At 42.2% G+C, this 21,036-nt stretch overlaps 1 long non-coding RNA gene across 1 annotated transcript in view; it reads right to left on the bottom strand.

Annotated features, from left to right (window-relative positions):
• LOC122166346 overlaps positions 1-20,834 on the bottom strand; it is a 28,372-nt gene extending 7,538 nt beyond the window's left edge. Inside the window, exons 1-2 of the long non-coding RNA XR_006170777.1 lie at positions 20,219-20,834; positions 15,403-15,512 (exon numbers count right to left, since the gene is read on the bottom strand). This is a non-coding gene — a long non-coding RNA (uncharacterized LOC122166346). The remainder of the gene's footprint in view (positions 1-15,402; positions 15,513-20,218) is intronic.
• Positions 20,835-21,036: the final 202 nt, after the last annotated feature.

Genomic DNA, 21,036 nt, shown 5'->3' with positions numbered 1-21,036 from the left:
TCTAACCACCTTGCTTCTCCTGTGAAGTCCAAACAGAGCTCAGTCCAGACAGAACCCACTCACTCCTTACCTCTAAGCTCCTTTATTTGCTGATTAACACTGTGAGTGTGACTGCAGCAACCCATTATTATTAAGTTATGCTCCATTTTGCTAAGAAACATATTAAGTAGATTAAAAAAAAAAAGTTTCTGTAAACAAAGATGTGCAGAAACAAATGTTGTGTTCTGCTTGGCAGTAAATAAACTAGCAATTTTAGATTTTGCTATTATATCTTTCTCAAAATACTGAACATCTGAAACAGGAGAGACTGCTGTAGTAGAAGGAAAATGATAACAACCTCAGTGATGCTAGAGATGAATTCTTACTGCTACTTGCACTGAAAAATTACTCGTATCTCACTTCTCTTCCCAACGGGCTCTAATTCTTCCTCTGAAAAGGAATGTTATTTTTGCCATTCAATTACATTTTCACCATTTGATCAGACTGAGCTCTATATAAAAGCATGGACTCTCGTTTCAGATTCCCTTACTCAGCTTTTCCTTCATGAAGAGTCGTGTTCCAAGGTCACGATGATTAATCTTGACCTGTGAACCGCCAGTGTGTTCAGTCTTAATATCAATGTATTACTCTACGTGGCGAAGTGAAAAGGACTCTATCCACGACAAATAATGAACTAAATTCTTCTGACTTTACTCTCCAGTTGCTAATTAAGCACTTAACTACAAGACCTGTTAACTCTTTGGTGCTCTTTGGACGGCACCCAGCAAGGGGAGCACCGACATCCGCGCCCGTCCCACCAGCAGATTTCCCGCAGTGCGTGCAGCCTACTGGCAGTCTCTGAGAAGAAAAGAAGTACGCTGCAAAGCGTGCCTTACAGCACCAGGCACTGCTAAGTGCACCCGGAGACACTCGAGTCAAAATACATTTACCCAGCGCTTCTTGTAATTGTAACCAGGACTGGGAACGTTCACGGCTGTGACAGTGCAATTAGTCGTGCTAAACAGACACTGGGAAATCTCTTTCGGAACACATTAGGGTGGTCCTGCATGGGTGTTGTCAGCAGTAGGTACTGTATTTCCTGCAGATCTGAGGCTGGACACAAGCAACAATATAACAAATCTATTATTATCTTCAGTCATTCGTTCTGCAGCACTGACAGGCACATTAAGCACTGCCGTCTAAAATTAGTTCTGTTCATGCTGGAAGCAACCATTTATTCTATTGCACTCTTTGTACGCTTGATACCAGAAGACTTCTGGGAGACACTGCACTGTTTGTGAGAGGTTTCTCTGCAATATCCTGATTAGGTCCTGGAATGCAGTACTGCTATTAGAATTATTGTCCCGAAGCCCCGTGAATGGTACATCATGAAGATCTCCTTTAACTTGCAGAAAATACCATTCAGCTCTCAAGTAACTTAACAAAAAACACAATAAGATTTTAAACCAGGTGTTGATTCGTGCCAAAAGCTGCCCACCACCACATGCGAATATAAAGCAATTCCTCCCCCAGATACTGTGCAATTTCACTGCCATCATCCCCAAAGAACCAGCACAAAAGCTGCCAAGTCTCTCCTGGTCACAGAAGTCTAGAAGGCTGATGTGACATATATCTGCTACAGACTCCGCCTGATCTAAATCAACATCGCCTCATCATTTTAGATGCTCCATTTGATATGACTGTTATTACTCCTGTGGTTGGATTGATCAACCACTGGATGTCACTATCAGTCCAAATACATAAACTCAGATAGAATTTGTTTGTCATGAGGAAATGTTTAAGGACAGGCTGAATCTGAGCACAATAAATAGCAACAATACTCAAAGGCGCTGAAAGCATTTGCTCACATCTCGCGTTTGTTTCAAGCATACGGTGTAAGTGCCTGATTCAACACTATTGCTGGGGTTATTCACGTACAGATCTGATAGCTCTCCTGGCTGAGCTCACATCCTGCACTGTGTCATTTCTACGGAGAACCAGCACGCAGAATCTGGCATCCTGCAAAGCTGCTGAGCTCCCAGCACTTCCACCAGCGGCTGCAACATCATCCTCCAGCTCTACTAGTTAGATGACTGGAATCTTATACAAAATTCCATTTTGGCAAAGTCCTGACTATAGCTCAAAGATGGCCCGTCTCAGGCAAGGCTAGACAGAAACCAAACAGAAACCTGAACTGTCAGCCTCTCAGCCTTCCCGAAAGGGACAGACAGTAATTCATTTTGCATAGGGTGGAAATCTGCTGTTTGGAAATACCGAAACATTTGGTATTGATGGTCAGAACAGCAACTCTTTTGGAATGTTCTCTTCTTACTGAAGGCAACAAAAAACCCAATGACAAAATCAGATATAGAAAACAATCTAGGCACAGCTTTTCAACGTATAAATTAAGAGTTTGCTTTGGAAACAAAGATAAACATTAGGAAACAACTTTTCAGTTGAGAACACCAAACCTGACTCTCAGTGGCCATCGTAACTAAACATTAACAACTAATAATTTGTGGTCACTGCCTTTAAGTCAGTGGTACACAACTAGAATAAATAACATGAAGATCAGACCAACTATTCCAACAGTCCGTACTTGTGGGACTTCCTACTGTAAAAGTAACAGAATGATTTTTCAGTGCTTCTTCACCCTGAAATACAAAATGGTTTAATTTTCCAGTTGCCTTTCATTAGAAACTCTTTATCTCAAAGAATGAGGTTCTTTAAGAGTAGCATTCCAAAAGGAACAGGGTCCCCACAAGGTCACCTTTCAGACCCCACTGCAGGGACAGACTGGGCTTATACCCACAGCAGCCGGCTGCAGCCCCGCAGGGGGCTCCTCATGCTCAGGTGAAGCATGCTCAGAGCACAGCCGTGGAGTCCCAGCAGAACATGAATCCACGAGGCAGAACAGAGGTCCTGCAATATCAGTACATCGAAAAGAAGGAAAGTATCTGAAGAAAAGATATTTGAAACAATATTCTGAAAAAGGTCGACTCATTTGTTTTGCAATTATTTTGAAGCAAGTGCTGTAATTTTACTACAGGTGTAATCACTGCAAATGACATTAAGAGCTTGTCTCAGGCAAATTGTATTGCTTTAATTATAATGGGGTAGTTGAAGCTGAGCAAATCCCCGACTCAAGCACAGTTAACATAGCGAAAAAGGGAGGGAGAAAAGTTATAGTAGGAATTATGGAACATGCTGGGTTTACATGGACACGGCTATTCTGGGCAAATGAAATCTAACCTGACAATCCAGTGTCTGTATTTGCTCTTCTCTATGTCCTACTGCAAGTGAAAAACAAAAAGCAAACTAATGCTTGCACGGTACGCCATGGCAATGCAAGAGCTTCACGGGACAGCTAGGTGCTCCAGTTCTGTGGTCAGCCCTGCACTGACCTCTCTGTAGGAATCACAGCACGCTTCACTCAGTGCCCCTTGCCGCCACTCCAGACTCACAGGGGACCTGGAGGCACAGCGAGGCTGTGAGCCTGGACACCAACCTGAGCGCGAGCTGCAGCTCAGAATGCCGACCACACAGAAACTCCCCGTCCTGCAGACACTGCCCCCAGGCCAGGGGAAGCAGACTGTTTTGTACAAGAACCATAGAGAAAGCCTTCAAGAAAACTTCTGTCCACGGAGTTTCATGGCAAAGTTCACACTTCAGTGGAAGCTGAGGTGAGTTCAAACCAGATAACTACCTGCACCAGGTCCTGTCTGAACAGTAAGAACTGGAAAAGAGAATGACTGACCTAAATATTCAGAAATTACTTAGTGACTGCTACCACATCTATTTTTGAGTGGTTAACTACAGCCATCTCAAAGAAACTTGACCACCAGAGATGAAACTTTAACAAGATGGCACCTTTTAATGTGTTTCACTTTGAGGCGTACAGAACTACTAATCAATTCAGTGAGAAATTAGGTCAGAGTTATCCCCACCTTCCCCTAAGTGCTCTAAAACCAGATTTAAGTGTATATATATTTAAATTAATATACACTCATATATAATTTCGTATTCTTCTTAGCAGAGTTGGCAAACTACAGTAAGAGTTGAAAGCTTTTTGTGTGGCAGCCACTACAGAGCCGAAGCAAAACCACTAACCTTAGGGCATTTTTTGCTAAGTCCACTTTCATCCTCGTTCTCAACAGATAAAGAATCTATATTAATTAGTGGTCCCAGAAAACCTCAGTAATTCCTAATGCATTAGGCAGAGACATCGAATATTTCTTGCTTCGTGTCAGATGCAATGCAGATGTAAATAGGCACATAACCAAACGGAGATAAGCAAAGGTATGCTATTTTCCATCCATATTTCCAAACAGCTTTATCATGTCCCACACCATCTGTGTTCCAACGTGAAACCTCACATTAGGGCAATCTCCACACAACACCCTCAGTGGGCTGCGCACTGCTCGGCAGGCAGCACGGCCCGGCCATCGGGGTGAGCAGGAACGGAGCTGTGCCTTCGCTGTGAGCACTCTTTGGGCTTCTCTGCTCCTAAGAAGCAGCCTGCAAAGGTTCCATTTTCAAATGTTTTTCATTAGTAATGCCTAAGGGTGACATGCTCACTAAGCAATCTAGAAACAATACAAGATAAGACATAAAAGACATATTAGATTATGCAGCCTATGCCTTCAAATGCAGCAAAAATAAATGCAAACTGCTTTGGGGTTTGTCACTTGCAGCATGCAACAGCTTTTCCATTATGCTTTGCCTGATCCCTTGTCAGATTTCTTCAGAAAAAAACTGTGAGTTAGAAAGAATGGAAAGCACTTCCCAGAGGTTACGCCACGGGAGCTGGGCAGCAGCAGGCTGGCTTACCCTGCTAGCAGCTGTATTCTCACATATCTTCATTTTTCTTTTTTTGCTTATTTTTTTCTCTCTCCTAATGCATTCTCTATGTAACTTCCTGGCACATGACTTCACAGTTGATTCCTGTCATGCAACTCAGTGGAGAACTGAGCAAAGTCCATGGGAATCCTGGAGGATGTGCGAGTGCTGAAGAACAGTGACAGGACCAGGGCTCTGTGCTGCAAGGACCTGGAGATGAGAGCAGTCTACAAGCTGCTGTGTGCTGCTGCACGGTGCTCCTGACTGGGCAGTGAGGTTGCCGTGTCCCAGGTGTGATGGGACGAAGCATTTGCTCACATTTCCCAGAAGACTGCTAGGATTATAAGGATTACTCTTCCATTTCAGGAGTGCTGCTAAAATAATTCACTTGATGCTAACAAAGTGTTCTGAAGCCGAGACGAGCCATGAAGGCACTACTATTGCAAATAATAGTTTCCTAATTCCTAAGATGAATATGTTAGTAACAGCGTAACAAACAGCTGGACTAGAAGAACATCTTGAAACAAAGCCATCTAGCAGAGTTTCACTTTCTGTTGGTAAGGAATACTCATTGCAGTTCTCCTGCATGGGTCCACAGTGCACCTCTGAGCCACCTGCTCCTCGGGGCAAGGTTTGAATTAAGTTTATATTTCTTTATTTTTTTTAATCAGAAAACTGTTTATATTAATTTCAGGCTTTGTAATCTCCTCCAATTCGCTGTTTAAAAAATAACAAACAAAAGAAGACCCAAAGGTAAATGTTGCCTCTAAAACTTCTTTTCCGGTCTCCTATTTAATCAGCCTTGTGGCATACTGGGAAATGGATCATTTAGTTCCACTTCATTATTATGGGCAAAAGAAATCTTACATTCAAGCTTACAGCACCTAAATACCTAAAGCCACATCCTAATCTGTAAAGCACACGGGTGTAAAACAGGCAGGCAATTTTTCATTTCCTTGGGGCAGCACTGTTCACGGTGACTGGCAGAGGCTTTCCTCATTTAATCAGGCCTTTCCGAGCGCTGCCAGGCCGAGAGCTGCACTCGCTGCATTGCTGATCACACGTGCTGCAGTACGGCGCACCGGCAGACAACGGCTGGGTGCGCCAAGGGGAAGCGGAGGGACTGACGAAATCGCTGCCTTCACGTTGAGAAATATATAGGGCATAGCATGTGGCGTACACTGAAATTAATGTGAATTTAGTGCTGCTGCCAGTGAAAGCCGCTCTAATTGAAACAAATAGCTTTGCCCTTCGATGTCTTGTAAAACGCTCCCTACTGCCCGTGCAGGAGTCACCTGTCTGCAGTCAGCGTTTCTGACAACTGGAGGAGAGAGGTTTTGGAGAGGCTTTTCCAACCTGGAGAAAAGTATCACCTTCTGGTGACAGAAAAACAAAACCACCCTAGGGCATTAAAGACATTGAGGAACAGGATTATGTGCTCCCCTGCGATGGCAGCTGACTGGGCTCCAGTACAGACGGCCCATTCCCATTCCATGTTCCCTCAACAGCTTTTCTTGTGGCATTTCAGAATGTGAGACTGTTGATAAAAAAGCCTCAAACTAAGTTAATGTCAAAGCAATAATATCTTTGAACTCATTTTGGTTGGACTTTCCTGGTCTTTCCTGCGTTGCTCATCAACACTCTACAGTGAAAATACCGCCTGGATAAACAATGTGACGTGCTGCTAAAAGCCATCGGTGGAGACTCAATGCTTGATTAAAATGGCAAAAAAAATCTCTGGGGGAGAATCTCTCTTGGGCTTTTCACTTGAGATCATAAAGTTGACCACTCCTTTCTCTGCCTTCATCAATGCACACTGCCGCATTAACTGCCCTTAGGAAGCTGTCAGGAAAACACCTTCTGATGGAAGCAGTCTAAAAGCAGTTACATCAAAATACAATATAAAGGGTCAGAATCCTCATTTCTTTATGTTTCACAAAAAAATAAAAATAAAAAAAAATTGAAGAAAAGGCAAAGACAGCGAGGCATTTCTGGACCTAGGCAGCATGAAATGCTTGTTACTCTTTTTCAAAATAAATGCATTTCAGGAACTATAATAGGAGCTGCCCACCGCCTGCAGGTCTGCTGTCCAAGCTGTGTAAGGACACACCGGGCAGAGGCAAATCTGATGCACACTGTGGGCTCTGCACTTCTGGTGGCGGAGGCAAGCAGCATCAGTGCAGTAATTATCAGCCCTCAAAGAGGCTGCATCCCACCGCTGATCAGAACAGCTTGATCCAGCGAAGCCTCTTCTCTCTCGCTTCCCTCGCTGCGCATGGCCAGAGGGCAGTGGGGTGCCCTGCGGTGAGCGGGGTGCGAGCGGAGGGCCTCGTCCCACCCTGGTGGGCGGTGTTGGCACGGAGCCGCCTGCAGCTGCCAAGCCACAGGTTGCTGTCAGCTGGGGGAGACACTGGGCTGCACGCAGCACAGAGCAGCCTGGCGGTATGCTGACTGCAGAGCGGCAACACGAGAGGCTCATTTGAAAACACAGACACGTAAGCAAGACAGAAACCCCACCTCCTTGTGATTGTCTGAAGGGGATCAAATGGGTGGAAATGCCACAGATAGACGCACTCCTCCCAGCATAATTGTTACTGTCACAGCTGTGTGCGGCAAGGGGGAGGCGAGCAGATGATGCGAGGCGTTTGGCACCGCGACAGGGCTGCGCCCTTCGGCCGAGCGCCCGGCAGCAGCCTGATTCAGCCGTACTGGCTGTAAGTCACTTCTTTCAGAGCTCATTACAAAGAGTAATTAAATGGCCACAATGTCCCCAGCCTTAACCCTACTTAGTAGATAAAGTGGATAATTAAGCATTGTTAGCTCCATTTTGCATCTAAGGAAACTGGTGAGAGACTAATGCATCCCTACTGTGAGCCAACTCCAGGTAGCAACATGCCAGTCATGGACTCCTTCACCCCAAAATGCTGGGAGGCTGCGTTAATTTCAAGGAGTTATGCATCAAAACCACCACTCCTGTCTTATCACTGAGAGATCTGCTACAGAGAAGTATTACACGATTCAAGTGAATGAAGTCTTTGAGAGCTTTCAGTGAATGCTGATCTTCTCTATTTCATTGCCAGGTGAGGTAACCACCACCTCTCTTTAACAAGATGGTATCTCCATTCCATGCAGCCAATTGTTCGTACACACAGGCTCTTGTACTAATACACAACTAAGCAGTCAGATAGGACAAACCCACTACTTGGCCTGTTAAACGGTTTGAAATGTTATTAACTATGGCTGCCCAGGTACAATCACAAACTCTCAGTATGTGTTCTCCATCAGAGCTTTATGTTGGCGCTAACTACAGTGGCAGCAGAGATTTCAGACAAGGCTTTATCCTGAGTGCACCGTCCCTGAGTGGCCCATGAGTCACTGGATGCTGCAGCTCAAACTGCTGCATCCTTCAAGCCATACGTAGCTCTATTCCTATAAACCATCATCTCACTTCTCACCAGTCGGCATGCTTCATTCACAACTGTTGATCTTGCCCTAACTGCCAGCCCAAAGGTGGAACACTGTTTTCAGACCGCGAGAGGGGCCTAAACAGAGCTGCACTTTTGAGTATTCTCCTTCTTCCAATTTTTAAATATCATGCAAGACATTACAAACTGAAGACTTCTATTTATTCACAACATGCTCACAAAACTGCCAAAATGTTCTTAACTCGCGTGTCTCAATCTGATTTCTAGGGAGTGGAGAACACTGAAAACATGCTTCACTCTGGTGGCAAAGGCCCAACAGAAGAGTGCTTCATGCAGGACAGTCACAGGTGTGGATAACAACAAATCCTAATAAACTATCACATTCATTGGGCTATCTTCCAAATTCTGACTCTTCTCCAGAGCTTTCTAGTAAGTGTATGATTATACCCACATCATCATAAAATAAAAATGAATTCCATATTTCCATTTAAACAAATGGAAGGGATCTCTCTTAGAAAATCTAATGAAATGAAAAAGCCTTTGAAATACACTTGCTTTTATGTAAGGTTGAAACAGTATGAAAGACAGTTCAAAAACTACTCCTATATCTAAGGTTCGTGGTGAAATAAGAGTGAAGGATCCTTTCTTGCTAAGTAATTAAAAAAGAAATCAGGCAAGATCCACCTGTGCCATGACATCCAGCACCAGACATGGGTTAGCATTCGCTTAATGGGGTTAGAACTCCAACGCAGCTCAGAAGGTAAATGACCTGGTAGTTTCTTTCTAGCATGGAGAGATCATGTGTAGTGTGGCACATCTGCTCTTAGGCACAGAACTGCCATAAAAGAAAATAGTGGTGAAAGTGAGAAGATTTAGACAGCTTTACTGCTCAAAGACAAGCAAAAATACCCAAACCACCACCACCAGCAAAAAACAACCACAAAACCCTTAAAGAATCAAAAAAAGGAAAAGAACAAAAAAAAAGAACAAGCTTTCTATAAAAATTCAAGGCAGCTGGACCTGACATAGGGTCTGCACTGGGGGTGCAGCGATGCTCCCTATCCGTCTCAGAGCTGCCTTTCCACTTGGCTTGGAACCAGTGTCATTGTTAATTGGATGCTGAGTGATGGATCTGGCCACCTGGCACTGTCTGGCTCCTAGATGATGATCAACTCACTTGGCAGGCTAAGTGGGGAACTGGCCACCTGGCTAATACGAGGGCTACAGAATCTCTGACGAGCTGACTGCCAGCCTGCTAAGACATTTTTTACTGTGGATATCGACAGTTACTTCTCACTATTCCTCCACTGATCCTTCTCCCCACAACTTGGATGCTCACAAAGAAACACCCAGCTCATGGCCCCTTCTCTCTTTTCTTTCCTCCGTCTGATGCAGCAGATAAAATCAGACCCCTTCCTTAATTGCTAAATGGAAATGAGCTTCTATCCTTCTCCTCCAATTCCTTTACGATATTCCAAGCTCCCATTCCATCCTGTCTTGCTTCTCACTATTATTATCAATGCTATGGATAAATATTTATATTAGTCAGTGACTTTCACAATTATTTTTGAATGGTAGCTTGCTGCCTGATTTTTAGTTTGTGAAAAAAGTCCTGATATAATTTAAGAATACTACCAAAACAAGGACAGGACAAGAATTGTGTGAAATTGGATTCTTGCCTGAAGGCTAGATTCCACAGTTGCCATGCATTCTGTGTTATTATTAGCACTTGCAAAACTTCAGTGAGAAAGGCCACAATTTTGACTTTTTTCCATTCATTTTGCATATATGTAAATTACTCCACAAAGCAGTAATGGAAAAGAAATCTGAAGTGAACAAAAATACATCAATAAAGGGTTCTAGAGTACTGTCAGTGTCACACAGCAAAGCACTGCAAGCTAAGCCATGAAAATTAATTACTTCAAAACCTTAGAAGTATACAAGTACTGAAATGTTAAGCTCCTCAGATACATTCTGCTCATATTTTCCAGCTTTCTTACCAAAGATGTGTAGGTAAATGCTCTCCTATTCCAGATATTGGGAAGTGTTCTACAAGGCAGTGAAAGTTACTTTTGTGGTTCTTTTTTGAACTTTATACTGAAAATACAAATAAATAAAATCTAGGAAATGCTTGGTATTTCTCTGGTGACAAAGCTAGCTACAATGCTCTTCTAAAGTCCAAATCTCTGTCTATCTTCCATTAAGAATACTGATAACCTGCAGTTATTATATGTCTAGATTCAGGCAGGAGTTCCTGTTGCTCCCAAGTACAAATCCAGGCTACAGACCTTCCCTGCAAGTCCAGGTTAATTATTTTGAAAGTGAAATTTGATGGAGTTCAACCGGAAAAAGGGCTGCAGAACAACTACAACTAGGAGCTGTTTTCCTAGGAGTCGGTGAAATACTCGTTGCTGTCAGCTAACGAACTTTGAAGGCTGCACTACGGACAAGGATGACAGCAACTGCAGGCAAGGGATTCTTTAGAAAACTCTGACATTTGGCATTATTTAGTAATGTGTGCAGCTCAGTCACTTGGCTGTCACTGCTAATACTGACCCAAGCTGGAGCTGAGTGCTACTGAGACTCTGCAACTGGAAAATGCCAGCGAGTTCTTTCTTAGGACCTCACCATGTCACCACTGCTCTTCGTTTCAGTGCCTTCAGCAAATGCAGCAGTCATTTCTAGTTTCTGAACTCACTGCAGTGACTGATTAGTAGCTTGTAAATAATTAAATATTAGTTGTCTGTAAGAGGCTGTTTTTCTTTAACTGATCTGGCAGACCAAGAATAGCTCTGTGTGCTCTAATACAAACAGTATTGTAAGTAAAGTCAGATAATACTATCAAGGTCTTTTCCAAGAATACAGGGATTAACTCATCTCATTAAAATGTACACATTCTGCATAGCACAATGCAGTACTACTCTGAGACAACTGTTCAGGCCAGCCAAAAGATACTATGTGCTAGGATGATCCCTGATTTGTATAATCTGTGCAGATTAGTGCACAGATATCATAGCACTGAGCACTTCTAAAAGCCTAAAATAGACTGCATTAGCTTAAATTTCTAGGTAGTAAAGAAACTTGAGAGGAGAGAAACATAATTAACCTGGAGCATGGAAGGATTCCCTTATGAGAAAAACAACCGAAACTAAAAATGGCAGCTTGAAAAAGGTACCTGCCTGTGAACACAAAAGAAACTGGCAGGTTACAGATCCAGAGACTGTGTCTGAGATTCAAGGTGAAAGGATTTTTGGTTTTCCTTGAATATTCGTTCTTAGACATTTAAAATATATTACATGACTTTTTTTATTTTTTTTTTTTAATATGAAATGTTATCATCAGTGCTTTCAGTGCTTTCTCTTCTTCTCTCCAGAAAATGAAAATAAAATCTATGTTGCTGGAATTGCCTAAGGATCTTTCTCTACATTCAAAGAATGTTTCTGAAAGCTACGCTAGTACATAAAGCCCAGTTCTGTACACATTACAATAAAAGGCGAAAGTATCCACTGCATCAGGGGACAGAGAAGGTAGAGATGGGGAGAGTAGAGGTCTGTTCAAGGACATCAGGCACTCCAACAATCAAACCACTTTTCCCAACTTCTTCCAAATGTTTTTTCTTGTTCTTAATTTTACTTTCCAACTCACTGAAGTAATTCTTGGTAGTCTCTGTGGTGCTTAACTTTCTCCTGTTTGCTGCAATGGCCTCTGTGACAAGTGCTTGATGCAACTGCATTTATTTGAGCTTCAGAATCGAGCTCTTAGACAGGCATTTATCAGCTGCAAATGCTGTTCATGCAGATCTGCAATTGCCTACAGAAAGGTGAGTTTTACAGAAAAAACTACTGATCTGCTACAGCTGTTTGTCCAGACTCCCATGCTGGTTATTTCTGCCTTACCGTGATTCAATTTTTAGCAGCCATGTCTAAGTTAATTACCCTGGCACAACATGCCAATCAGTTGCCCATTCCTCCACCCTCCCCATTTTTGATATATTTTTTTAAAATTAAGGTTATATTGCCAAATTAGTGCCAAAAAAAGGCCTTTCTTTTTATCTGTGCTGCATACCATCAGCCTGACAAATTCTAAGTCTTGAGATATAAACGGTCACAAGTAACTCAAACTCCTTATTATATGACTCAAGTCCTTCTCTCCTGACTTGTCAGGATCTTTGGCTGTTACATCCTCCTGAAGACATTCTTAACAGATATAAGTTGTTTGTTTGTTCCTGAAAAGTAAGAGAGTAGCTCTGAAAATGCAGCATTTCAGAAGATAACTACAGATTAGATGTTAGATACAGCTCATGTATATCTTCTGCTGTACCAGTACACCAGAAAGCTTAGGAGAGACTCTGTGCTGTCTTACGCTGTAAAAAGACAGAAATGTTCTAATTTAGTGTATCCTTCACTGAGCCTGCTTAATAATGAAAAGGCTGCCATATAAGATAAAGAAGTGAATACAGATAATACAATGAAGTCTGAAAATGGGGACAGAAAACTCTCCAGGCCAAATGGAAATCTACTGGGATTCTGTAAATGAATCAAAGAGATGTTCATTCCCATTTTTTAAGGTTTAGTAAATCAGTCTCAATTAGAAATTCTTCCCAATCCCAAATAAGGATTATCAATTTCTAATCGTACATTAAAGTAGCAAAAAACGGAATCTCACAATTTTTGTCACCAGTCCCACGCTTTGTTCCCAGCTCAACTTCCATGACATTACTGGATGAGCCAAGGTGAGTACTTATGTCAAATAAAGGGCAAAGACTATGGAAATAATGTTTTGCCATCTCCTGAGACCACTATGTTCCACGTTTCTTCAATCATGCAATAATTTACCAAACTGTGAAACCTCTCAGCACGCCGCTGCCTACCTGGGATCTCATTGCAGAGCAGCTCTACCTGCAGCCAATGCAAGTTTTCCCTGCATGAAATACATCAGTGTTAAATGCTACTTTTTTGTCTTTGAATAAAATTCGACTCCCTTTTTTCAAAGACAGCTCTGAAAACAATCAGTTTCAGTCTTCACACATTTTTAAGCAACATACATTAATTTAACAAAATTTGCTTAATTTCCTATTCAGAATGGATGCAGAAAATACAGCAGAGAGATGCAGAAAATGCACACTTTCCAAAGCATTTTTTTTTCTAACCTGGCCAAGAAATGCCACAAGCTGAAGCCTACCTTTTTCTAATGATATACATAAACACAGTGCTGTTGCTGAGGGCACCAAATGCTCTGAACAAACAATGGAACTGAAACCAAGGTCTGCGAAAGCACAGGAGCCAGTAGAGTATGAGTGAACATTAACTTGATAAAAATGACAGACCAAGTAGATTATTCTGTCACAGTCACCTAGAACTTCACTACTGATTTTCTAATTTTTCCAACATTTGTTCTTATTATTTTTGTTGTGACATCTACTAAAAAATAAATACAAACAAACTTCAAAAACAGGAGTTAATAATGCAGCTGCCATAAATGTTTGCAAAAATTTACAGAAGAGTGTAAATGGTTTGCCCAGAAGATGCACTACTGACAGAACAAAGCATAGGACACATCTCTGCCGCTCAGCGCTGACCATTTGTGACTTATCCAGAAATGAACAGACATTCTCTCTACTATTTTCTTCACTGTTGATGATTACAGATTAACTAAAGAATTTCAGAATGAAATACTTCAGAATGAAACGTTTTACTGCCTCTGTCATTTAGAGATTTCAGTGTTGAATGTCCACATGGGCAAAGAACGTTGTTTTACACTCCATGTAATTATCTCTAAATAGTCTAGTAAAATTATGTTAACTATAGAAATGCACAGTGATGTACTAAGGGAGTTAGCCTCACTTTCTTCACGGTGCCATCAAATTATGGTCCCATTTTCAATAACATTTCAGACAATTTACACTATTGGAAAATCTAGATTTTCTAGATTTTCAAATTCAGATGAATGCAATCACAAAACCTTTTTTGTTGTTCTTCTACCCTAGTTTGTTCTTTGAGAAGAATGCTGGGAAATATTTCTGGAAGGCAATGGAATTACAGTAAACATAAGCCCAGAATTTCCCTTCTCCAACACACCGAAGTATTGCTTTACCTTTATCCCACTTCTCCAGGCAGCCAACTTTATTTGCCTCTGCAGCCTTTTATTTTTTTGCTAATCCTCCCCTTTCTCATCTAAGTCGTGTAGCATCCCAGCACTAACAGCATCCCACCACACTGTCTTCTCTCTCTATGTTTGCTCTTCACTGAAATTTATTTTTTTTTTCCTTCCACTTAAAATTTTCAGTGCCTTTACTGGAAAATACCTACTGTGACAGCCAATGTCTCCAAGTGGTCCTTCTTTACCATCCCTTCTGTGTAACATTATATTAATTATGGCTGATTTTTTCCAGAGGAAAAAAGGCGGTAGAAAGGCAAGCTAAGGTCACTGTTTTCTCATGAGATATGCTATGAAGAATAGCCAAATTGCACTGAAGCATTTCATTACTAAGTAGCATAAAACTGAATCACAGCACAACTAATAAGAATAATTGCATTCAGAAAGTTTCATTCTAAGAACATGCCAAACGTGTAATTTCAGTAGGGTGTGTGAGTATCTGTGCACGGACTGATCATGGCACATTCTTTTGCAGTCGCAGGGCATTATGAATGACCACCTCCTGGCCACTGGGAAGCTTCAATATTCCTTCCTATGAGAAAGAAAAATTCTCCATCTGGACCACTTTCTTATAAGCTGCCAGCAATCCCAGCGCACATCCATTTTAATTCCTAAGCCTTCTGGTTAGACCAGTAACATCCATGATGTTACTGAAGAATAATAGTTAAAACTTTCCTAATCTAAAATAGAATTGGAATTTTCCAGTAATAATAAATATTCTAAACTTAAAAAAATATGGCATCACTGTGGCATTTACAATCATTTTTGCCAAAGCAATAGCTTCAAAGCAGCTCTGTTTTTTTGTAAAACATTGCTGATTTCAATAGGGTAATAGATGGTCAGTTTATTAAGGACTGGAGCAGATCTGTTAGTTAAATAGACAGTCAGGACAGGGGCATTCATTTTCTTCTTAAGGGATAAATATTTGTTTGGGAAGATATTTTTGCTTAGAAAAGACATCCAACTAAAGATTGTCTTTCACGTGGCCAGGATTCTCACTTACCTTAGCACATGTATTACAAATCCCCATCAGCTTCCCAGTAATTTCAGTTGTAAAGTCTATGGTTGTTCTGGAGAAGAAGCAAGGCAGTCTTTGACAGCTCACTGTTGCACCTGTGAGGAACAAAAACATGTTATGTCAACAGTGTATGCAATGATTACAAAGTCAGTAACTGTTGATAAGTTTTCCCTGTAACAGCCACAAGCTGTACTGAACACATGGTTTTCTTTTCCTTTATCTCTAATGAAAAATACAAAGGGATTTGAATTTTCACGGAGCCATGAAAACAGAACACGAAGGTACTTGTATCTTATTTAACACTAAAGCTGTTCAGAATGCTGCAGCATAGGCAGGACAGAGGGAACATTTCCCTAATGTTTTACATATCTTGAGCAACAGATTTCTGCTGTAAATGCTGAACTTTAAAGCACTTTTGGTGATTCTACAATGGACAACAAATACATTTGGATTAAAGTGATTTAGAGGAAACTCTTAACTTAGAAGCAAATACTAAGTTTCTGTGGGCTGTGTATTAACAATAAATTACAAAAGCATGAAATAACGAGGACATCTTTTAATATTAGGCTGAATGCAGTGAAACCAGGCTTCGCTGGATATGATCACAAAAAATGCAAGCAATGTCACACAGTGTTGTCAGCAATGCTTTATTATTTTAAGTGAAAAGAAACAAAGTGAGGAGAACTTAGAAGGGGTGTTGGATAGTGTCAGCAGTAATAGCATGCATGTTTACACATTACTATAATTAGCAAAGGAATTTAAAGAATTATAAAGGCAGCAATTTGCTTTGCTTTAACTGTGTTTTTGACTCAGCAGCAGTTCTGCTGAAATCCTCAGCGGAAAGGTTTTCTTGGTCTTTTCTCAAATATGAACTCATTAAAAGTAGAATCACCACGACCAAAGGTAAATACTCCAATACAAAAAGGGCCTCCAGAAGGCAGCTTAATCCAAATCTTGGATAACCACGGATTAAGAATACACGGATGTTAGTTTCTGCTCCCCTTCTTTAATACTGCTGCCTCCTACTAATACGCCTGGGTCCGCTTTTCTCAACCTTTATGCTGATAAACTTTTATACTGTAGTTGCTTTTTTCACTTTGATGAACAAATTTGTGAAGTACCCTTATATCACTTCCTCTAACAGTCTGCATGCTTTCTTTCATTTTATTTTAAAGTGTAATTTGTGAAGGCTGTAGGTATGAGTGAAAAAGGGACGCTGAAGTACAACAAAGGCTTGCAAAGAGAATGTCAAATTTAGCTTACTTCCATCTGCAATTTGCTTAGAAACGTATCTGTAAGATTGACAAACGATTTATCTGATTTAAAATATCTTTGTGTGCTTTTGCAGCAGTTTCCTATGCAAATCAGGTACTTATGCACCCAAATTATTCTAGTTAGCTACAGGAACCTATGATGGCCTGATCTACACGTTCAGCTGTAATGCACCTCTGCATCTGCATGGTAACTGTGCACGTCTTCTGCATAAAAAGTGCACACCCAACTAGACTGAGGAGCAGATGTTATTATCTCTGCACTGCTTTACAATACTTTTAATTGGAATTTACATGTTATTGATAAAGCCTTCAATTTAGAAAACATTTTGAAGAAATAAGGAATCATATGCTAAAAAATATTAAATAAAAGTATAAAAATTAAGTATATTTATCCTTTCAATAAGTGTAATTTCTATGTATTGATTTTAAAAATTGGAAACAGAAAACATCTCTGTGTATGACAAGAGATACATGCAATTATTGCTATAATGTTAAAAACTTTGTCAGGGTTATTCTATACAGTGCTTTCCTCACAGCATCACGAAATGATACCATGCTGTGTTGCAGTGGATGTGGTTGAAATGCTGGGCACAGCAGAAATGGATCATACAGTCACTGAAACACCAAAGAGCCACAGATAGATTGTGACTAACAAATGAGCCAGGCTTACATGTCAGATAACGCCGCACTTCAAAGGTAAACAGTAAAGTTTATGCAAGGTGCTCTGCTGTGGCACAGCAGGGAAAATCACAGAATCACAGAACTGTAGGGGTTGGAAGGGACCTCCAGAGATCATCGAGTCCAACCCCCTGCCAAAGCAGTTCCCTACAGTGGGTCGCACAGGTAGGCGTGCAGGCAGGCATCCTGGATAATATAAAAATAAAACTGATACGCTGATGACGTCCTGCTTGTGCTTGGACCTTCACCCCTAGGCTCCAGGCAAAGGAGATGGTGAACTGACGTGTGAGTATTCAAAAAGTAAGCATGAAAATAATATCCACAGAAATAGATTAATGAATCGGAGTGCAGAAAGGTAACACTGTCCTGGATAGTAGCATGAAGGCCGTATAACCTGTGTGTGACGACCAGTTCAGCTGATAAGCAAAACAGAGTAAACACAGCCATGTAGACACCTAGTTGAAGAAACAGAACTTTCATCACTTTACGTTCTCTGGAATAAACGTGAAAAGAGGCTCAGCTTCAGCAAAAAAAATCTGCTATAATGGGTGCAGACTTTGCAACAGACCAAGGTTCTCAGTACTGAAACACGTTAGAGCCTGGATTTGCTTATCTTGTTTTTAATGTTGTCATAAGGTCAGATAGAGAGGAACGCCATGATAGACTGCCCTCTTCCTTATGTTCATAATATATAGATAAGGCAACACGAGTACTGGAGAAATGTTTCCTAAAATCTGAAACACATTAGAAATGAATCTGAATGCTTCTATACTATGCTTTCATTGGGAACATAAACAATTCCCCATACGTAGGGTATTTTCTCTCCATTTGTGTTGCAAAAACAACAATTCTTCTCAATATCTTCAGTTGTTTCCCAAAAATACAATGCCTCAAACTTCTGTGCATTGTTCTACCTATAGAAATAAGAAAGTGGAAAACTTTGAAAAGAAAGAAGTCATGCATGAGCCACAAAGAAGTCACTATTTACTGACGAACAAAAAGATGAGAAAAGACTCACTTCTTGTACGGGTTACTACACGGGTAGACATGCCTGCTGAATCATTAGATGGAATGGCAAGACGTAACTCGAAGTTAATTTTCCTTTGGTGTATGCTTACACACCTTGTCACAACCATATTCGTGTCACCAGATTTTGTTCCCAACCTTAAACTGAGACCAACTTTCTGTTCAAACCCGTGCAGATGTTTTCGGCAACTTTCTTCCAAAGCTCTGTAGCTGTGACAGATCACATCTTTTGTAGGTCAGGCACAGAGAAGAACTTGCAACGTGTAAATTAGTTCATTACAGCAGTATAATCACTACAGATGTTTTGCTACATGAGTATCTACCCAGGTGGAATGTTAATCACAGCTTTCACTCACAGACACCGTGGGTTATCAATGAATGATTCTGCGGTTAGTAAAATAGTGCCTCTCTGAGGTTTGATGTACCTTTTTGAAATACGCAATCGCCACAGCCCTCACAGCAAAACATCTACTGCAGGAAGCGCGCTTGCTCCGAAGGGCCTCTGCACAAGATGAAAACATTTACTGTAGGAATATCGTGCAGGAAAATCTGAAGCAGGCATCGGAATGAGCTACACAACTCATACCCGCACGTCCCTGATGAGGGATCTGAGGGTGCAATCTTTCCATCACCAAGACACACTGTAGCAATCAAGGAAATTGTCAAGAACATTTCCGCTCTGAGACTGTATAGTTTAGCTGCCTTGAGAGCTGGGATTTTTTTCATCCCAGTATCAAGTGATGGTAGTACAAGGAAGGGCAGCTGTGGAAGGAGAATAAAATATCTATTTCATAACAGCACTGGGAAAATTTATCAGTCTCTGTAAAATTAATTGAATTTCATGAGTAAATACTAATTATCACTTACAATATGCATCCCAAAATACTTGATATAATTTTGTTATAATTTTGAGAAATTTCAAGGCAGTTTAGCCTGCTTTGCAAACAGACTGGAATAACGCAAATATAATTTTGGCATACTATTTCAGAGTCTTATCCTAAATGTCAGGCTGTTTTTGCAGATATCCTGCTCACTGGCTGCAGTTGATGGCTGCTTCTGGAGAGCTACAAACTGGCTGGGCTGATCTCAGTTCCTGGAAGGCTAGGAAACAAGGCCTCCTGGAGGCCACGCTCAGGCACACAGAATAAGGAGATGGCTGGGAGCAGCCAGTGTGCTTTACCTCGGGTACGATGTGCTTAATGCACCTGCACAGCCCAACGCTCTGCAGCAGGACAACCAGCAATATTGACATGGCAAGAGCCCTGCATGATGCTTCCTTTGACTTCAGCAGGGCTTCTGTGTGGCCTCCCAGCACGTTACGATAGCCAAACTGCTGGCAGAGTGAAAGGGAAAAATGGCCGAACCACATTAGAGGTGACTTTGGTCACTGACCTTTGATAGCAACACACGTGTAACTGTTTCCTCTAACAGCAGAGGTCTTTTTGTTTTGCACCTGGATTTACTGCGATTAAGCAGTTATACTGGTTGGGTCTATTGCCAGCTCCTCTCTCATTTGCCAAACACAAAACATTTTGCAAAGCACCTGGTAAAGGAGAGTTCTCACTGTCACACAGACAAATCACTGAAGACCATAAGGATCGCATAATCAGAAATTGGGGGTAGAATTTGGCTTCTGATACACACAGCTGCTTAACTGAGCACTGTTCAGTGGCAGTTGAGGCAGGTGGCAGGCAATTCCCTCTTCTGTCAGCATTTCTTGGGAACACACGTGTTAAATCATCTGTAGCCTGGGCCTCAGTTTACTATTGTGAACACTGACAAATTAAACCAAGGATATTTTGAGATTGCAAACCCCTACTAACCGTGGTTTGTAGAAGATTCTAAAAACCTCCCGTTCCAAGTGCAAAGCACTTTTTTCAACCAATTGTTTGAATGTGCAGCAGCAAGACGCACAGCACACAGCCAGATCTGCTCTCACACGGAGGCGAAGGCCACCGACGACACGCTTCCTTCCAGCCTGGAACTCCAGGCCCGCAGGGCAGAGCTACTCACTGAAAACATCGCTGTCTCAGGAGCAGATTCCACACAGGCCAGGACATGCCATGGCCCTGCTCCTGCGCAGCACAGTGTGGCAGAGCCACAGAAGGCAGCAGCAGGCTCAGCGCAGGCCTCTCCTCAGCACGGCCCTGCTGCGCCACGCTCCCAGCTACACACGATGTACAATCTTCTGCACGAGGCCTTTCCCTTCCTCGCCCTGCCTCACTCTCTTCACTGACATTCGTGGCGTCGTTTTGAACGTTAACACGTTTTTACCCTTCGTTCAGATACAGACGAAGATCTGCGGTATCAATGGCGAAAGGTGCGAGGGGCCGGCGGGCTGACGGGCAGCCAGAGCGCGGGAGGCGCGACAGCGAACGCTCAGAGGAACAACAGCTCCCACCGGGGGCCGGGATGGGGCGAGGCCAGACTAGGGCCGTGCCAGCAATACCCGGAGCCGTTCCGGGCGCGGGGCACGCCGGGAGCCGGTGGGCGCGGGGCACGCCGGGAATCACGCCCCGCACCTCAGCTTTCCAAGATGGCGGCGGGCGGCCGTCCCCGCCCCCGCCCCGCACATGCGCAGTGATCCGGCGGGCCGCGCCGCTCCCTCCCTCCCTCCTGGCGGCCGGGGCGCCGCTGACAG

This window comes from Centrocercus urophasianus, unplaced genomic scaffold (assembly GCF_019232065.1).
Source record: "Centrocercus urophasianus isolate 14NV4802_14NV808 unplaced genomic scaffold, USGS_Curo_1.0 seq_33, whole genome shotgun sequence".
NCBI lineage: Eukaryota > Metazoa > Chordata > Aves > Galliformes > Phasianidae > Centrocercus > Centrocercus urophasianus.
Note: the sequence above shows the minus strand (reverse complement) of the source record. Positions and strands in the feature narration are given on the sequence as shown.